Source organism: Octopus bimaculoides, chromosome 2 (assembly GCF_046866305.1).
Source record: "Octopus bimaculoides isolate indiv1 chromosome 2, ASM4686630v1, whole genome shotgun sequence".
Taxonomy (NCBI): domain Eukaryota; kingdom Metazoa; phylum Mollusca; class Cephalopoda; order Octopoda; family Octopodidae; genus Octopus; species Octopus bimaculoides.
This window is the reverse complement of record NC_142929.1, coordinates 132,294,522-132,312,137: the sequence shown is the minus strand read 5'-3', so window position 1 is coordinate 132,312,137 and position 17,616 is coordinate 132,294,522. Positions and strand designations below refer to the sequence as shown.

The 17,616-nt window shown below is 35.1% G+C and overlaps 2 long non-coding RNA genes across 2 annotated transcripts in view; one reads left to right on the top strand and one right to left on the bottom strand.

Moving 5' to 3' along the window:
* Positions 1 to 12,945, bottom strand: part of LOC149137235 (uncharacterized) — a 112,449-nt gene extending 99,504 nt beyond the window's left edge. The window contains exon 1 of the long non-coding RNA XR_016240748.1: positions 12,490 to 12,945. This is a non-coding gene — a long non-coding RNA (uncharacterized LOC149137235). The remainder of the gene's footprint in view (positions 1 to 12,489) is intronic.
* Positions 841 to 6,255, top strand: LOC149137236 (uncharacterized). The gene is made up of 2 exons (XR_016240747.1): positions 841 to 945; positions 4,289 to 6,255. It is a non-coding gene; the product is annotated as an uncharacterized LOC149137236 (long non-coding RNA).
* Positions 12,946 to 17,616: the final 4,671 nt, after the last annotated feature.

Below are 17,616 nucleotides of genomic sequence, written 5' to 3'. Positions count from 1 at the left end.
TGTTTTGTACTTGGTATTGTGGCACATCTGTGGACCATATTCTTACAATCATCACTTCAAAAAAGTGTGGCTGGTTCTACACAAGCTTTCAACTCATATAAATAGAGGAATATATATATATATATATATATATATATATATATATATAATGAAATACAAAATACACGCAACCACATTTTCACAATAGATAGAACTCACACAGACATGTGTATACACACACACATATGTGTGCCCATACACACATTTACATACAAACATACGCATATACATATATATATATATATACACACACACACAAACACACGTATATATGTATACACAACTTCATCCTTACATAGATATATGCTTACACTTAGACATTTATACAAATATATATACTCATACACAAACGTAAACATATGCATACTCGTACAGGCATATTTTCACACTCGCTGCATATATTAATATACATATATGCACACACACATATACATGCATATGCATATACATGTATAAAGATACAGACGTATATGCAACTTCATCCTCACATAGATATATGTCTACATTTATATTAGACATTTATAGAAATAAATATACTCAAATAATAATAATAATAAAGGGTAAAATCAATAATAATTTTACCAAGTAGCCAGTGCAGAAAGAAAAACCTGATAGGTAAATATTGCAAAATATTTTATAATTATATACATAATTATAACAAGGGATCGGTTTTATACCCTTTATTATTATAATCAATATTTGAATAAATTCACTCCATGATCGAAACTGAATTTACTGCCGTCTAGATCTTAACTCACTGCACGTGAGTATAAAAGAAAGATATGAATTATACTCGGCAGTATATTTTTGCGAGTGTGGATTGATATTGGTCATGCGATGACGCTGCTCGCGTGCATATTTTGAGACACTCGTTAACTTATATGGAATACTATGCTGATGAGAACAGTAAGTAAAATTATTTTCTTACTTTAAGTTTGAAACGCGTACCTTGTTGATTCATTATTTTTCTTTCGCTTGCCTACAATATAGTGCGTTGTTCTCGGAGATTTTAAGGTGGTAAAAATGACTTTAGTGTCTATTTCTTGCGGTGTATGGTGAAGCATAAAACCGTTCCTTTATTATAATTATGTATATGATAATAAAATATATATATATCGGTTGAAAGAAGGAGAGGGAGACACAAATGCAAGAGAAAGAACTCCAAAATTGTACTTGTCTTGAGGAAACGGTATTAAGATGAATGTTTATTTTATCCGCTTTGATGTATCATGGCAATGTTAGATGGACAAGTTTAGAATCGATATTCTGGGATGTTTTAGATGTAATCGAATCAATGTTAGGAACTTTAAGAACCCAATTCGGTAAAAGTGATTAGAATATGAGTTAAGAATGTGTCCTTCACCCACAAAACATAATTGGTTAGAACAAGCGAGGTATTAAGAAGGGTTTTAAAGATATATGGCAGCTTTTCTTTTCTGCAATCTTCAACTCTTCCGAACCCTCTGTAGATTTCGAATTATGTTAGTAGGGTCTCCTATTTCTCTTTATATGTTAGACGCTGTGAAGGCATTTTGGTTGCCACAGCCTTTTGGTCTCTCACAGGGCCGTGTAGTCAATTATACGGGCAAAATTAGTATACATTGTTTTAATTCTTTCTAGAGGGTAAGAACTTGATCTTATATATCACAGAAGAAAACAAATAGACATGTTTCAATTCATTGTGTACATTACTTGTTTATACTTGTCCGCTTCTAAACCTTAATGTAATTTGAATGTAATATCTGACTCACAGACATACATGCGCATATAACGCACGTGCACACACACGCGTGTGTGCACATATTTGTGTGTGTGTCTATACATACATACAAACACACGCAATTACGTATATGTAACTAAATGACCTGGCTAAAAAATCCGTTTCGAGATTTTTCATTAAAAAAAAAAAATGTTAATTTAGATAAGAATATCAGAAGATCGCATCATATTCTTCCAGCAGTGACATTGGAAGCCAAAGTTTCAGTTATCAGTTAACCTTTAAACAAAACAATCGCGTAGATACATCATGTTACTGTCTGCGTTTTTTATATTTTTTTGTGTAGGTGGGTTGCAGGACTTGCAAAGAAATAGTTTTCGTCTACAAGCAATAAACATTAGCGTAGTTGGTAGTCCTTCTGTAACAGATTGACTGAAAATGTTTGTTACATGACGTCCCTTCTTTTATACTATTTTATTTTGATCTGTCTTAGTTTCTGCCATTTAATACATGTGCGTGTGCGTATATAGATATGACAGGCTTCTTTCAGTTTCTATCTACCAAATCCACTCACAAGGCTTTGGTCGGCCCGAGGCTATAGTAGAAGACACTTGCCCGAGGTGCCACACAGTTGTACTGAACCCGCAACCACGTGGTTGGTGGCGGTGTGGCCTGCAGGCGCAGTCGTGGTTGTGTGCATCAGGGCAGGCGGAGCAGTATGTATATGCTCATGTGTAACTGTGTGCATACGCTTCCCAACCATACGGTCTTGGGGTCAGTCTCACCTTGGGCAAGTGTCTACTATAGCCTCGGCCGATCAAAGAGTTGTTAGTGGATTTGGTTGATGGAAACTGCAAGAAACTTGTCATATGTATTCCCGTGTGTGTTTGTGTTTGTCCCCAACCACCACCGCTTGATAACCGACGTTGATTCGTTTACATGCCTGTATAGGAACAGTTCGGCGAAAGAGAACGATCGAATAGTATCTGGCTGAAGAAAAACAAGTACTTGGAGCTTTTTCTTCGATTAAAACCTCCAAGGCGGTGCGCGGGCATAGTCACAGTCCAATGACTGATACAAGTAAATGATATAGCTATCTAACTCCCTGTCTTTAGGTTATATATATATATATATATATATATATATATATATATAAAGTGTTAGGTGTGATGTACAGAATTGAATATTGAGAAAAAAGTCGTCAGAATTTTGGGAAAAATTCTTTTATTTCTTCATTATTATTAGCGCTTTCGTTCCTCTCTAGAAGTTGTCATATATATATATATATATATATACACAGACAATCACACAAAGGTATGTATATCTATGTAAATAAAGAAAAACTGGTGTGCGCGGTAAGGCTGTAATGTATGTGCACAGATAAATATAAATAAGCTCTGACCGCGCGCGCGCACGTGTGTGTAGCATGCTAAATACGTAAGTTTGGATTTTGATGCCGCTCTATTAACATGCATACACACATTAATAATAATGGTTTCAAATTTTGCCACACGGGCAGCAATTTTTTTTGGGGGGGGGTGAGTATATTACATAGACCTCAGTGTTCAACTGGTACTTATTTTATCGACCCCAAAAGGATGAAAGGCAAAGTCGACTTAGGCAGAATTTGAACGCAGAACGTAGGGACAGATGAAATATCGCTAAGCATTTCGCCCGGCGTGCTAACGATTCTGCCAGCTCGCCGCCTTTACTTGAGTATAGAGACTTGTACATCCACAATGTTTGTTTTATATTACAATGATCTACCTGTGTTTCCACTGAAGCGACTGCACATTTTTGCAGATGCGACCTTGCAATATTGTCAAGTGCAGTTTCATCAGGGTTTGTCCATTTGGTCTTCCTCGAAGTGAACTGGTTAGAAACACGTGTAGGGCATGCTGTATATAACTATAAAATAAATATTATGGAGGTAGAAGTATCCATACTCATTATTATTAATATTATACAATCTAAGGAACCTTTACAGTCCTGAGTAGGAGACACGGAATTACCCAACGGAAGTATTCACCAGTAACTAAAAACTTGAAGGCACGGACGTTGGATACTGACTGCTGTTGCTAACCAGCATCTGGAGCCAAATGAAGAGCTAACATGGGATCCGCCTGGATAATGTATATATATATATATATATATTCTCAAACTTATACATACACATTTATATTTTTTATTCGGGAGAGGAAGCAGTGGTCTTTAGAGGGCCTATTAACTGGTCAGAGGGGCAAAAGAAGGTATCCTAAATGTAAAACCTTGGCCTGAATGCTTGCCCCAGAATGAGCTCCACTAAAGGAATACACTGATTTTGTCTCGCCTCTTTTCTTAGCACATCTTTCTCCAATAGTATGACTGATTATTAATCTTCGACCTAAAGCAGTTTCTTATATCTAACTACGTCGGTAATTAAAGCAAGTTTTATAAGATACACTAAAATACTGTTTTCGCCTTATTTAAAATGTTACAATTTCAAAATAGAGTAACAGGAAATAAATGCAGATTTTTTCTTATCTTTTTCAGTTATTTTATTCCCTTCTGTAAATGTATAGAATAAAGGAAACCTTTATGAGATGACGATAGTTGTTTTCTGTTGAATTACCCAAGGGAGAGCCAAGCATGAAGAAAAAATGTCAGGCCTAAAGTAATTTCTGCCGCGCCAAACTGAATTAAATGCTAAACTCAGAAAAATCACAAAATTTTTTCAAAAAGACATCAAGAACAAAAATGAAAACATCCAGTGTTCTTTACTTCGTTACACACTGTAATCCATTTGGGACAAGATATCCGTATACAAATTCCATATGGGTCGAGTAGATAATATGATCTGTTGGTATAAGAATCCAGATTGAGCAACTCAAGCGGTGCCAGGTGCCTGCTGACTTGTTAATATCACATTCCAAAATAAAATGTAACCAATTTCTAGTGGGAATGAAGTCATCAGGCTGGTCGTTTAGATTGTAACAACATGTTGATGTTTATCTCTCTGTTTATAGTTCGGTTCTAGATGCCATTTATACGGAAGTTAGAAGTTTTTTTTTTTTTTTCAAATTCAAAATTACTTTGCTGAATTATCATTGCATAAATCTGCTCCGATATTTTCAAGCATTGTTGTTCTTTTTAATCTTATTGTGTGTGTATTTTCTTAGCAACACTAGACAACATCTTTAGTAAAAATTCTCGAATTTATTGACAAATCATCTGTTAATATGAAGCTGATATACAAGTTTGTTTAATCGTCATGTGAATTCATTAGTAAGAGAAACGATGATTTCAAATGTAATCCATTTAATAATAGCAATAATAGTTGCGAATTTAGACGCAACGTAAACAATTTTGAGAAGTGGATGTAAGTCGATACTGTCGTTGATCCCGGTACTTGACGGATACATTATCTTACAGAGCGCAGAAATATGAAAGGGAGAGTTAACTTCGCATTGAACTAAAGCGTCGGAAAAAACAAGACAAAACAAACATAATTACTTTTTAAGAAAGGAACATGATCCAAAATTTGAGCTCAATTTTCATTGATACTTTATTTTATCGAAATGAACTCAGCTTTTAAAGATCCCAAATATAATATTTAGACGAAACAAGCTAATAATAGCTATAGGATGAGAAGAGCTAGAAAAATCAAGCAAAAATATAAAATTAAAGATCTTATAAACCTCCCTGCAACCACGGAACAGTTTAAACAACGAATACAACTGAAAGTCCAATGGCTTAGAAGGTATGATAAAAGAATCAAATTTTATCGACGAAACAAGATATTCAAGACGGATGCAAAGAAAGTTTATAGGAAAATTGGCAGAGTAAGAGACATAAAGGAGCCACCTAAGATTAAGGAAATGGCAGAGTTCTGGAAGAAGATATGGAGCAACAAAAAAGAATATAACACTAAAGCTGATTGGATAGAGCGTGAGAAAGTGAAACTAGATGTAGTTAAATTGGGAGGCAATAGGAATAGAAGAGCTAAGATGTGTTCTTAGGAACTATCTAAAATGGAAAACTCCAGGACTGAATTCCTAACTTTTGGCTAAACTGTTTGACAGAAGTACACCAAAATTTCGCTGCATCCAGAACCCAGAGTAAATTCCTATCTCGCTGGCCGAAAGAACAACATACCTTCTACCAAAAACTGACTACACAAAAAATCCAAAGAACTACCGGTCAATAACTATACTCTGGGATATGCCAAGTACCCACAGAGAAATCAAGGTTAATAGACGGTATATAGTTCTCAGAGATCATCAAGAAAAAAATGCCTTCTAATCGATGTATCTCAATACCAGGCGATGACAATGTATTTCTAGAAGAAACGGAGAAATTCTCAAAGTACTAAGATCTGGAAATAGAGGTAACTCAAATGTGGAGTCTAAAAACAGAAACACTCCCTATAATAATCCCTTCTATTATAGACACAGGACCTGAAATTTTGTGGGAGGAGGCCAGTTGATTAGATCGATCCCCAGTACTCAACTGGTACTTAATTTATCGACCCCGAAAGGATGAAAGGCAAAGTCGACTTCGGCGGAATTTGAACTTAGACCGTACAAACGAACTAAATGCCGCCAAGCATTCTGCCCGCCATGCTAACGATTCTGCCAGCTCGCCGCCTTTGAAGCAATCCCTATACTAATAGGTGCATTAGGTATGATTAAAAAAATTCAGACAAATACATGACCAAAACACCAGGACTTAAGAATGTATGTAACACAGAATAGCATTGCTAGGCACCACAGATATCCTACGTAAAGCACTTTCAATACAGTGAAAATAAGAGCAATATAACAAACCACAACACATACCCAAGGCACACAGAGCTGCACTCGGTAATACAGTGAAAGCACGCGATAAAAATAAGACTGCTGAAAAGTTTTATTGTAACACATATTCGAGAAAACTGCACTTAGCCAGACTTTGAAATATCAGTGAAAATCCAACGGATACATGATGAAACTTCTCTCCTAACGATTGAAATCCAAACAATAGTTAGTATCATTTTCGGAATATTTGTTACAATAAACGACTAAAAGCTCAAAGGCATGTTTTGGTGACACAGTTGGAAATGTATTCCGATTCTTAATTAGTTAACATGGTAGAGAATTCTGCTTCGATTTCCTGCAAAGTTGGGAAATGAAGAGAAGAATATCATACCAAGTAGGGTGTAGAGAAATTGTTCTGAATTACCAGTTGTACACATGTTTCTCATTTTTATTCATATTTAAGTAAAACAATGTTATTTGATGATAATGTATTACATATATTATCTCTTATTACATATATTATCAGCCATTAAATCACACATACACACATTATCTAAGTTGCAAAAGCAACAACAGCAAACCACTCAAACATTAAATATTCTGTCTCACAGACTCACTGAGACTTTGGAAATAAGAGCACAAATAGGAGCTTGCATGCAGTCACAGGACCTGCTAAATTTATCTGTCAAATCTCATTCAACTTTTATCTCAATGCTTTAAAAAATGAATAGTTTTGATAAATTAGTCCTGAATTCAGAAAAGAGGTAGAATAATAGCGGCTTCATTGCTGGTTGGACGATGTATATTTCTCCACAGAGAAAGATGTTTTATTACTTAACATGTGGACGACATCCACAACTAACGACTAATCTCTAAAGAAGATTTTTTCCAAAATAAACAAACAATCAAATAACAGTATTTAATGAAAAAAAAAATCTACATAACACATTTCAGAAACAATAACATTAACAACAAAAACAACTATATAAATAATAAATATCTTCTTTCTCAGCCTCACAGGTCCGCCCAAAATGTATCTAATATACCCCACCGCTTTACACGCAAGTCAATATTGTAAACAAATTTAAAATACTATATCCTACAACAGTAATGACCTAAAAACACATTTATGGGACTAAAATGTTTTACTGTCACAAGACGTTCGCGCTCATATAGTTCAGGAAACTTTCGCAACACAGGACACCTCAATTTCTTATTGACTGCCTGATAAAGGTTGTACAAGTCAACATACGTTAGCAGCTTCATGCCGTAGCTAAAACATGCATCAAATACATCAAATATAGCTTATCTATGCTTGAACTGAAGTAAAATACAACACACTACAAATAAAAGCACTTTTAGACAAAAAGAGAAAAACCTTGATAACATGAAACATTTATACATTAAACATATATTTTGCACTATTAACATTATCAACAGTTTCACTAGATTACGCACCACAGCTACAAGACCCTAATATTATCTCAGTCACCATCATTGGAGTATTAGAATAAAATTTAATGCACATGGCCCACCTTAATAAGAAAACAATACAAATAAAATTAAAGAATAAACTTGTTTTATCCAAGACTCCGCCAATACGCACCTTTCAGCAACATCTTTTCCACAGATAACAATTTCTAATTCACGTCCATATCCACTGCAAACACGTGGCAAACTGCTCACCTTATAACTACTTAATATCATTCTCACAGCATACTCCTCACAAAAATGAATAAAGTAACTAACTACACACTTACAAGCATTAAATAGCAGCCCAGGGGAATTATTTCTCTCAGAAAACAATTCCAAAGTTTTTACAATTCAAAATCTCCATGACAACAACCATAGATATAGCATGGTTGTTATCGTCGCGTTTTTGAATTTTCTATAATAATTATATTGAACTTATTTTTCAATATAATAGACCATTGCAATCATTCATATCCAGCATAAATCATTAAACCCCCCCCCCCCCCAGTAAAACACAATGTAGAGTTACAAGAAATGTTAAATAAGAGAACAGCCACAACACATTTCATATAACAATTACTATCTCAGATAACTTAGTTACATCCAAAATCAAGCAAACATTAGAAAAATCCTAATAATTATCCACAAAATTTCATACGGAAGACAAAATTAAAACGAAATAATTCACTTCCCAACTTAACTAGGATGTTGATCCCTTACAGCTACCAGACACTCAATAAGCCATATAGAAATAAATGAATAAGAAAACAAATTAAAAACCCAAGGTTTTACTAAATCACAAAGATATGCTCCAAAAACAACGCAACAAGTATTCATCTCATCTATATCAACGCTATCGAACTTTCTTAGAACATCCGAGGCATTGCATTTGGACAATAGAATGCATCAACAATAATCTTTTCTTCTCTAGGCATAAGGCCAGAAATTTTTGGGGAAGGGGCCAGTCGACCTTGGCGGAATTTGAGCCCAGAACTTAATGGCAGACGAAATACCGCTAAGTATTTCGCCCGGCGTGCTAACGTTTCTGCCAGCTCGCCCCCTTAAGCATCAACAATAATGAAGACAAAATGCATTAGATTCTCTATGAATTGTGTCAAGCTTGTTTGTACTCTCGAGCTCTCAACTACACCCCACAATAAACCACAAAGAACAAGGTTGCACTGAGTCCAGTCTACAGTCATAGAACATCGATACATGAACAAAAGCAAGAAGAAAAAAGGCAGTATCATAAAAACATGTGAAGAGCACGGTGTCTTGCCGTAGCGAAAGTCTTGATTCCCTTGAATATCACTACCAAGCACTGCCCTGGGATGCGTATCACAATTAGAGTGAACGAATAGCAACTGTCCAAATATCACCGTGACTATATTCAGGTTTCTGCTATGGCTGTCTCTGAAAATTGCAGCTATACTGAAATAGGCAGGACAGTGGAATAATTGCAGTGTTCCCAGACTGTCAAGCTGTACACCATTTGATCCATAACTACTGTTGTAGTGTGTATTATGGTCTTTGGCTAGGTGGGGGTATGACATAATATCTAAAATATCGGATTAGTGTATCGTACCTCGAGTTCAGTCGGCTAAATTCATTCTATAGCTTTTCTTGAATGACCTGGTGTTACACACATAACAATAATTGTGATCTGTTGCTAATACCACGGAGAGAGATGCCTAGCTCCACACATTATTTGAACTATTAGCAGAATCTTGCATAAGAGAGATTGGACTGAACAAACACACTTTATGCATTATACAATTGTTACCTTTTCACTATACCAGCAGATACTTACCTAAATATTATAATATAATACAGTAAATGATTAAATATATTACATGGCATTAATAGTATTTCAGCAACGTTGGAAAATTAACAATTCTCAGGCACGAGCAAAGTTTTTGCTATATTAAAACATATCCCACAGACTATATACCTCATACTGATTCTTCTGCAATCTTTGATTAGCAGTATAAATTTAAATATAAAAAAAATAAACACCACTAAATCGTTAACCACAAGGACAGTTTAGCTTGTCAAGAGAACAGAGGAACAAAGACAACAAATAAAAGAAAAAAGAACCAGGCGCATAAATAAATCAATTCAAAGAATGAAAAGCAAAGAAAAAGAAAAACAAACGTTAGGACGTGCACAAATAATTTAATAATTTGACGCTCAGTGAAAAAGAATTGCTAACGTTTCGAGCGTAGCTCTTCATTGGAAACGGAGAAGTCCAACGAGAAAGAAGGAAAAATAAGGAAAAATCGGCCAACACTCCACGTGCAGTTAGGTGTGGATGATGGCGAGGGATAAAAAGGTAGGAGAGTGGAAGGAGAACTGAAGTAAAGTCGAGTGAAGAGAAGTAAAGCGGAAGATTCACAATCAGGAACAGGTCATTCATCTGACCTCGATTTTTTTTATTACCCACAAGGAGCTAAATATAGAAGTTATAAATTAAAGACAATACAAAACTTATAATCAGAGAAATAAAAATACAAAAAGAAATCGAGTAAGGAAGAAAAAAAAAAAACGTATGAAATTATGAAAATGATAAAATGAGACGCAATGCCCACTCGATCTCCGAAGTCGAGTGGTTACATTTAGACATTATTTTGGACAGTTTTTCATTTTGTTTTTTTTTAAAAACATTTTTTTACATTTTTAAAAACATTTTTTTTATATTGTTCATATATATTTTTTTGTCGAACATTTCTCAACTCTTCATATTCCACTACGGGCGGCAGGGTGTTATACAACACCGGCCTGACAATCAGTCACCAATTCACGATGTGTATCCATGAACACGTCGTATCTATCGCTATTCAGTAGAACACACTTTTCATTTTCCTTGAGTTTATCCCTGGCCAGCTTTACCCAAACTAATCCCTTCCACTTGGATATTCTCCTTTCTGCCTCTACACTCATTACTGTTTTATATTGCCTACAAGGGGCCAACATAGAGTCCCAGCACAGCCTGATTGGGGTTAGACACACATATGATTATAAAACTTTATCACGTTTACAACGAAATCGAAAGAATTTACAAACAGATGAAAATACAAAACAAAAGACAATTATACATATACGATGAAGTAGGGAAACAGATTAAGATCCGACCCCCACGAGCTCTGTTCCGCTACCGGAACCTTTTTGTTCTGCCTTATGGCACGAGGAATCTTTCACACACAACATCCTCGCTACACGCATCCATGTATCTTTAAATATTCTCTCCGGCCCCACTTTCCTTTTCAAGTGAAAGGTGATAAATCTCACCAACTCGGAGCCGGAGATGACGTCATCTGTTGCCAATACTTTCATTCTCGACTTCCATATCACCTCTCACGCAATTGCTACTACTATGAGAAAGCAAATCTTACCTACTTTCGTGAAGAAATCCGGCGGGTCAATTTTAAAAATTGACTCAGACGACAGCTGTACTCTGCTTACATCCGACAACAAGTGTTCTGCATGAAACCACACAGCATAACAGCAAGCAGAACGGTTTCCCTCTCCTGCCTCACATCTTGGGCAGGCCGACGGACCGGGCTGGTCGTGTCTGGTGAGCTTATCCCGAACGGGTAAGACACCTCGGTAACATTGCCAGGTCAGAGACTTTTGGAAGTTATCCAAAGCCCTCGTTCCGAATGTCCTTTGGAACAGACTAATTATTATCGAGACCCAGGGTTTCCCCAAGGGTATCATCATTTCAAGCCTCTACCAACCTTCTATAGAATGACGCAGTGGTACCAAATCCGCTGGCATTACTCAAGCGACGGAACAGCAGGAAGGCCTAACGGCACGCCGTATACCATGTACCAAACCTCGATCTTCAAAGAAACTAGCTTTCTCGTTTACTAAAACTAGTCAACCTAGGAAACATCAGTTTCGCAAGCGGAGACCACACCCGTGCAACATCACTACTTCCTCGTTCTTTAATATTGTTGACCAGTTCAAATTTGCACTGCCTACATCATTAAATTGGACTTTATTGTACCATATTTACTGCCTCTTGTTAAATACCTAATATCCTTCCATACGCGCCTTAGTACCGTCGGCCGCTGAGTGTGTTTTATACACTACCGTACATCTCGTTATTTTATAAATTGTCTCAATTGACGCGGTTACTGCCACCTTTGTTCTGTCCCTTTTCATCATTTTGAAGTATTTCTTCCACTCTTTCAAATCCACATTACTTTCTGACACTTTAGCCACTTCTGTGAAGCTTCTTTTATTCCTATTGGCAAACGAAGTGTCCGACTGCTCAGAATCGGACACTTCTGTCTAACTGCAATTTGAAGAACTAATTTTTTCCATGGCTCACCTTCCTCATAGAGGAGGGAAAGCGCAACTAGCCTGTCACAAGGCAGAAAAAAAACCAGTGTCCAAAGAACACTACAATAATTCAAATAACGATAAACTCAACATCAACTTTAACAATAAACAAACTTCAATAATCAAACTTCGACTCACTAGTTGTATTTGCGATGCGACTCTACTGTATGCGTATACTCGATTTTAAGCGGCTGCATACCTTTTTTCGGTATCCTCTCTGTTTCTGCTACTCGTCCCTGCGAATGCTCTCATGATTTCGCCTTTACATTTCCTTCCTCTTACCTTTATGCATGTCTAGTACCTACCTCTAATACTCAACTGTCAGTATGGCATCTCAGAAGACCAGTCTATTTTCTTTTTAGGTGAGAGCCTTCTCGCACAATTAAAAATATTAATTTCTTCGCTCGTATTCTGAATCGAATACTATGCGTGAAATTGATCAATTTTGATTAAACCAATTTCAACCGGGAGTGTTTATTTGGGTACTTTACTTTTTACGTTCAAATCACACTGAAGTCAGTATATTTTTTATCCTTCTCAACTTGATTGATACTGTTATTTTTTTAACAATACACTATAATTTCCCAAAATATTTCCTTTGAAATATAGGACCAGCATCAAATTTAACATCAAGTATTATTGTGTTTGTTGCTTTTGAAATTCAAATCCTTACACAATCTTTTTATTCAGGGACTAGTAGACCTGACACCGTTCAGTAATCGGTGCGCATTCAAAACAATGATTAGAAACATTACGAAACCGGTATGCTTTTGAATCTCTTTAACAATTCACAATAATGACTTTCATTACTTTTATTCCTACCTCAGTTCATCTAATTGTATATATCTATCGTTACTTTTCATAAAAAGCCTTTACTCTTTTGATTTCCAATGTGCATTTTCACTTATATTTCTTCTTACTTTCCCCCTACATTTCCATATGTAGTTTCTATTGTTTTTGTAACATATTTCTATTATATATATATATATATATATATATATATATATATATATATATATATATATATATATATATATATATATATATATATATATATATATATATATATATACATACATACATACATACATACATACATACATAAATCCAGGAACATGAAATATCAACCAAAAATACCTGATGCACAAAAGGGATAGAGATGCATAAAAAGCAGTAAAATGTGACATCCAATGCAGACTTTGTGGTGTTAACACCGAAGATATCACCCACATCATAAGCAGTTGTCTGAAAATGTCATCACGGTATTATCTACCGATAAGACATGATGTTGTAGCGAGGACATTCTATAAAGAAATCCGTCGGAAGGATAACCCCGAGGACAAAGAAATAAGAACTTACAGTTTGGTAGAAGCTATAGTCACTCATAATAAAGAGGAGCACTGGTGGAATGTCCTAGTGAAAACCTCAATAAAATGTAAGCACAACAGACCAAATATAGTGATTTGGAATAGAGAAGAGAAACTGTACAGATGTGGAAATTAGCTGCTCAGTGGATGTTAACATAAAGCGGATGATCAGTGAAAAAGAGAATACTTACGCTGAACTATCGAGAAATCTGCAGTTACTTTATCTAGATTACAAGTTCAGGTTTATACCTGTATTTATTGAGGCACTGGGATATGTAACACACTGCCTAAATACCAATATTGAGAAATTAGGCTTCTCAAAACAAGAAAGGAGAAAGCTGATTCGAAGACTACAAATCCAATCCGCCACTAGCACTGTAAAAATCTGTAAAACTTTCCAGACATTTATAATTTAAATATATATGAGCATGACTAGATATGCAAGTATATGTATGAACACACATTCATAAAACAATACCTGCAAATCTGCACATACATACATACATACATATATACATACAAAAATACATAAAAAACACCCTATCGTTGATGTTGAAATTCTAATGAAGGAACCTTGCATCTAGGTTAGAAATCAGCTTTCTCTGTTGGCAAGAAATCTTGAAATAAAACTGAATAATGACATACATACATACATACATACATACATACATACATACATACATACATACATACATACATATTTGAATCATGATAATAATTGAAGTACATGAAAAACATACCTCGAATAGCATGGGATAAACAGACATTACGCATTGCATTGAAGATACTTTCTTATGTACTTAACTGCACTCCTAGATAAATATAAGTGTACATATCGGCGTTGGACAAAACAATGGAATTAATTGCTTTTGTCTAAAGCGAAATTTACAACTTCATTCATCAAAAATAAACATTCCATAGTTGTTAAATCTGCTGTATTTTCTAATGCAATGAATTTGATATAATTAATTAGTTTTCATCACCATACCCAAATTAAGCTCTAATTAAATTACACTAATGGACACCTATCAGATGTTTTAAGTAGTCAGACTGTAGGATTGGAGAGTAAGAGTCTCTTGTGAGTAACTACTATGTTGAATTGGTGTTTCGAAAAGAAAACTGTCAAAAGTGTTGCTTGCCTTTCAGCTCTAATGAAAATCTAGTTAAGCCAAGAGTAATAGTGGACAAAAAAAGTAATTTCAGTGATGGAACAAACATATATTTATCATAATTTGTTAATAAAAAGGTAGGAATGATTTTTAGTTAAATGACCATTTTTCCTATAGAGTTGCCAGCATAACTGTGCATCAAAATCTAAACTCTTTAAAACCAGGTTTTAGAATGGGACCACTATTGTTAAAAGAAACTTACATATTACAAAGAAAAAATATATATATCGTGAAGGGCAAAAGCTTGTATGGTTCATGAAAAGTTACATACTCAGATAAACGCTCATTTACAACTATATTTCTAATCTCAGGTGGTGTTGAAAACATACTTTCACAAGTCTTTTAATCTGGCTTCCGGATCCCTACGATGACATATGTTTGTGAGAGTTCAATGTTCTGAACAACTACGTCTTGGCATTCAGTCCAGTCAATCCTATTTTAAATCTACAGTAAAATGAATTTCAATCACTATCTATTTTTTAAAACGCAATGCATCATTCTACAAAAATGTAGCTCCTTGCCTCCACCAATGTTGTAGCAAATTTCCAAGATAAACATACATTAATGCACGCAATGGAAATTGCAAAAAAAAAAAAAAATTGTTGCTAAACATGATGCAAATTTTAGACATTTAGATTGGAACCGTTCCCCAAACACAACAAGATTTGAATTTTATGGAGCCCTTATGGCCAACAATAGAGTAGCGTGTAAGAAGCAGTTTGCTAGTGTGATTAATAATCCAGAAGCTGATTAAATGAAACATGACTGAGTTGACTGTGTGGCAGATTGAAGCTATTCTTACCAACAGGGTGAAATGACACCATATTAAAAGTAAACATACAACAAAAATGAGATATTTCCATTATTTTGTCCAACAGTTGTGGTTGCGTGTGAATACGTACATACATACTTACATACATACATACATGCATACGTACATACATATGTAACACATTGCCTAAGTATCAATCTTGAGAAATTAGGCTTCTCAAAGCCAGAAAGGGGAAAGCTGATTCGAAGACTACATATCCACTTCATCACTGGAACTGTAAAAATCTGTAAAACATCCCAGAAGTTTATAATTTAAGTATATATAAGTATGCCTAGACATACAGCTACATGCACGAAAAATATATATATATAAAAACGTACAAATCTGCACATGCACATACTCCAAATACTCCACGTATACATACATGCAAAAATACGCTGTTGGTGTTGCAGAAAGTCTTGGATCTTGGTGAAAAAATTGGAAATAAACTGAATAGTGACATACATAAATACATACATACACGCATACATACATACATAATACATACATACATACATACATACATACATACATACATACTTTAGCAACATTCCTTGTCTGATCATCTTAATGCATGTCCAAAGAAGTCGCACGACTTTACCGCAACGTATCATCAGATGAAAGGATGAGCCTATATGAGCAGAAGACTATGCATGGATATGTTAGTAGAAAGCTCCGAGGTGATAGTAACAGTGGTCATCAAAGCAGTCTATTATGGACAATAACCGGATTACTACCTCCCACTTTGAAGGGTATGCATTTGCAATCCAGAAACAGGAAATATCAACCAAATACCTGATGTACAAAAGGTATAGATATGCTGGAAAAGTAGCAAAATGTGAAAACTGATGCAGATTTTGTGGAGTTAAAACCGAAGATATCACTCACATCATAAGCAGTTGTCCAAAAATGTCATCACGATATTATCTACCGATGAGACATGATGTTGTAGCTAGGACATTCTATACTGCATCACAACCGTGAAAACACACACAAATATATGTACACACGTACGCACACACATATGAATAAAAATGTCTTACAAAATTCTTTTGTGTTTCGAGTATAAAGCCGCTGACATATAATATTTGGAAATAAATCGAAAACTCCTGATTAATCAGAAATGGGAAAATTAAGAGCAGAATTGAAAGCATTCAAAATCATTTTGCTTGAAACTCACCACCTATCCCACTAAATTTTAATGCTTGATACATATTTTCTCAAGTGAAAAATACATTTAAATATACTTACATTTTTGTAAGGACCTTGTGAAATTTTCGTGGGTGAAGAATTCGAAAGAAAGAAAACATCTGAAAAAGTAAAAGGAAAAACCAGAAATAGCAAATCCTTTCAAGACATGTCCCTGTGGTTGCCACGGAAAGTGTTGATATACTCAGCAAGAGGAATATGCAATGTCCCGATAGCTTTTTGATAAGGGATGTTTAACTCGAAATATTTCTTTTCGTAAAATGACTGCCTTCTTTGTATTATAATGACTGCATTGTACGGTATCCTCGTTTACGCATGTTCAAATCTAACATTACTTCATATTAATTTTTCTTATTACATACACATGCGCGCGCGCAAAGACAAATGCACACGCGCTCACGCACGCACATATTCAGTGGTGAGTTTTATAAGTTTAGTTTAGAATATGACGTTTCGGGCATTGCTTTTTGGATTTGAGGTAAAGAAAGAAAGAGAGAAAAGAAAGAATGAGGGATGTTGTCAATTAAACTTCAGGCAAATATGCACATTTCTCAAAACAACTGAATGCATTTGAATCTCCAATGAATCTTTCTTACCAGATTCCTCGGATTCCAGATTTCAGCCAATACAAATGTACTTTTAAGGAATAATTAAATCTTTCATCAAATATAACCCTCTTCTCAAAATTCGTTGATATTTAACCCAACAG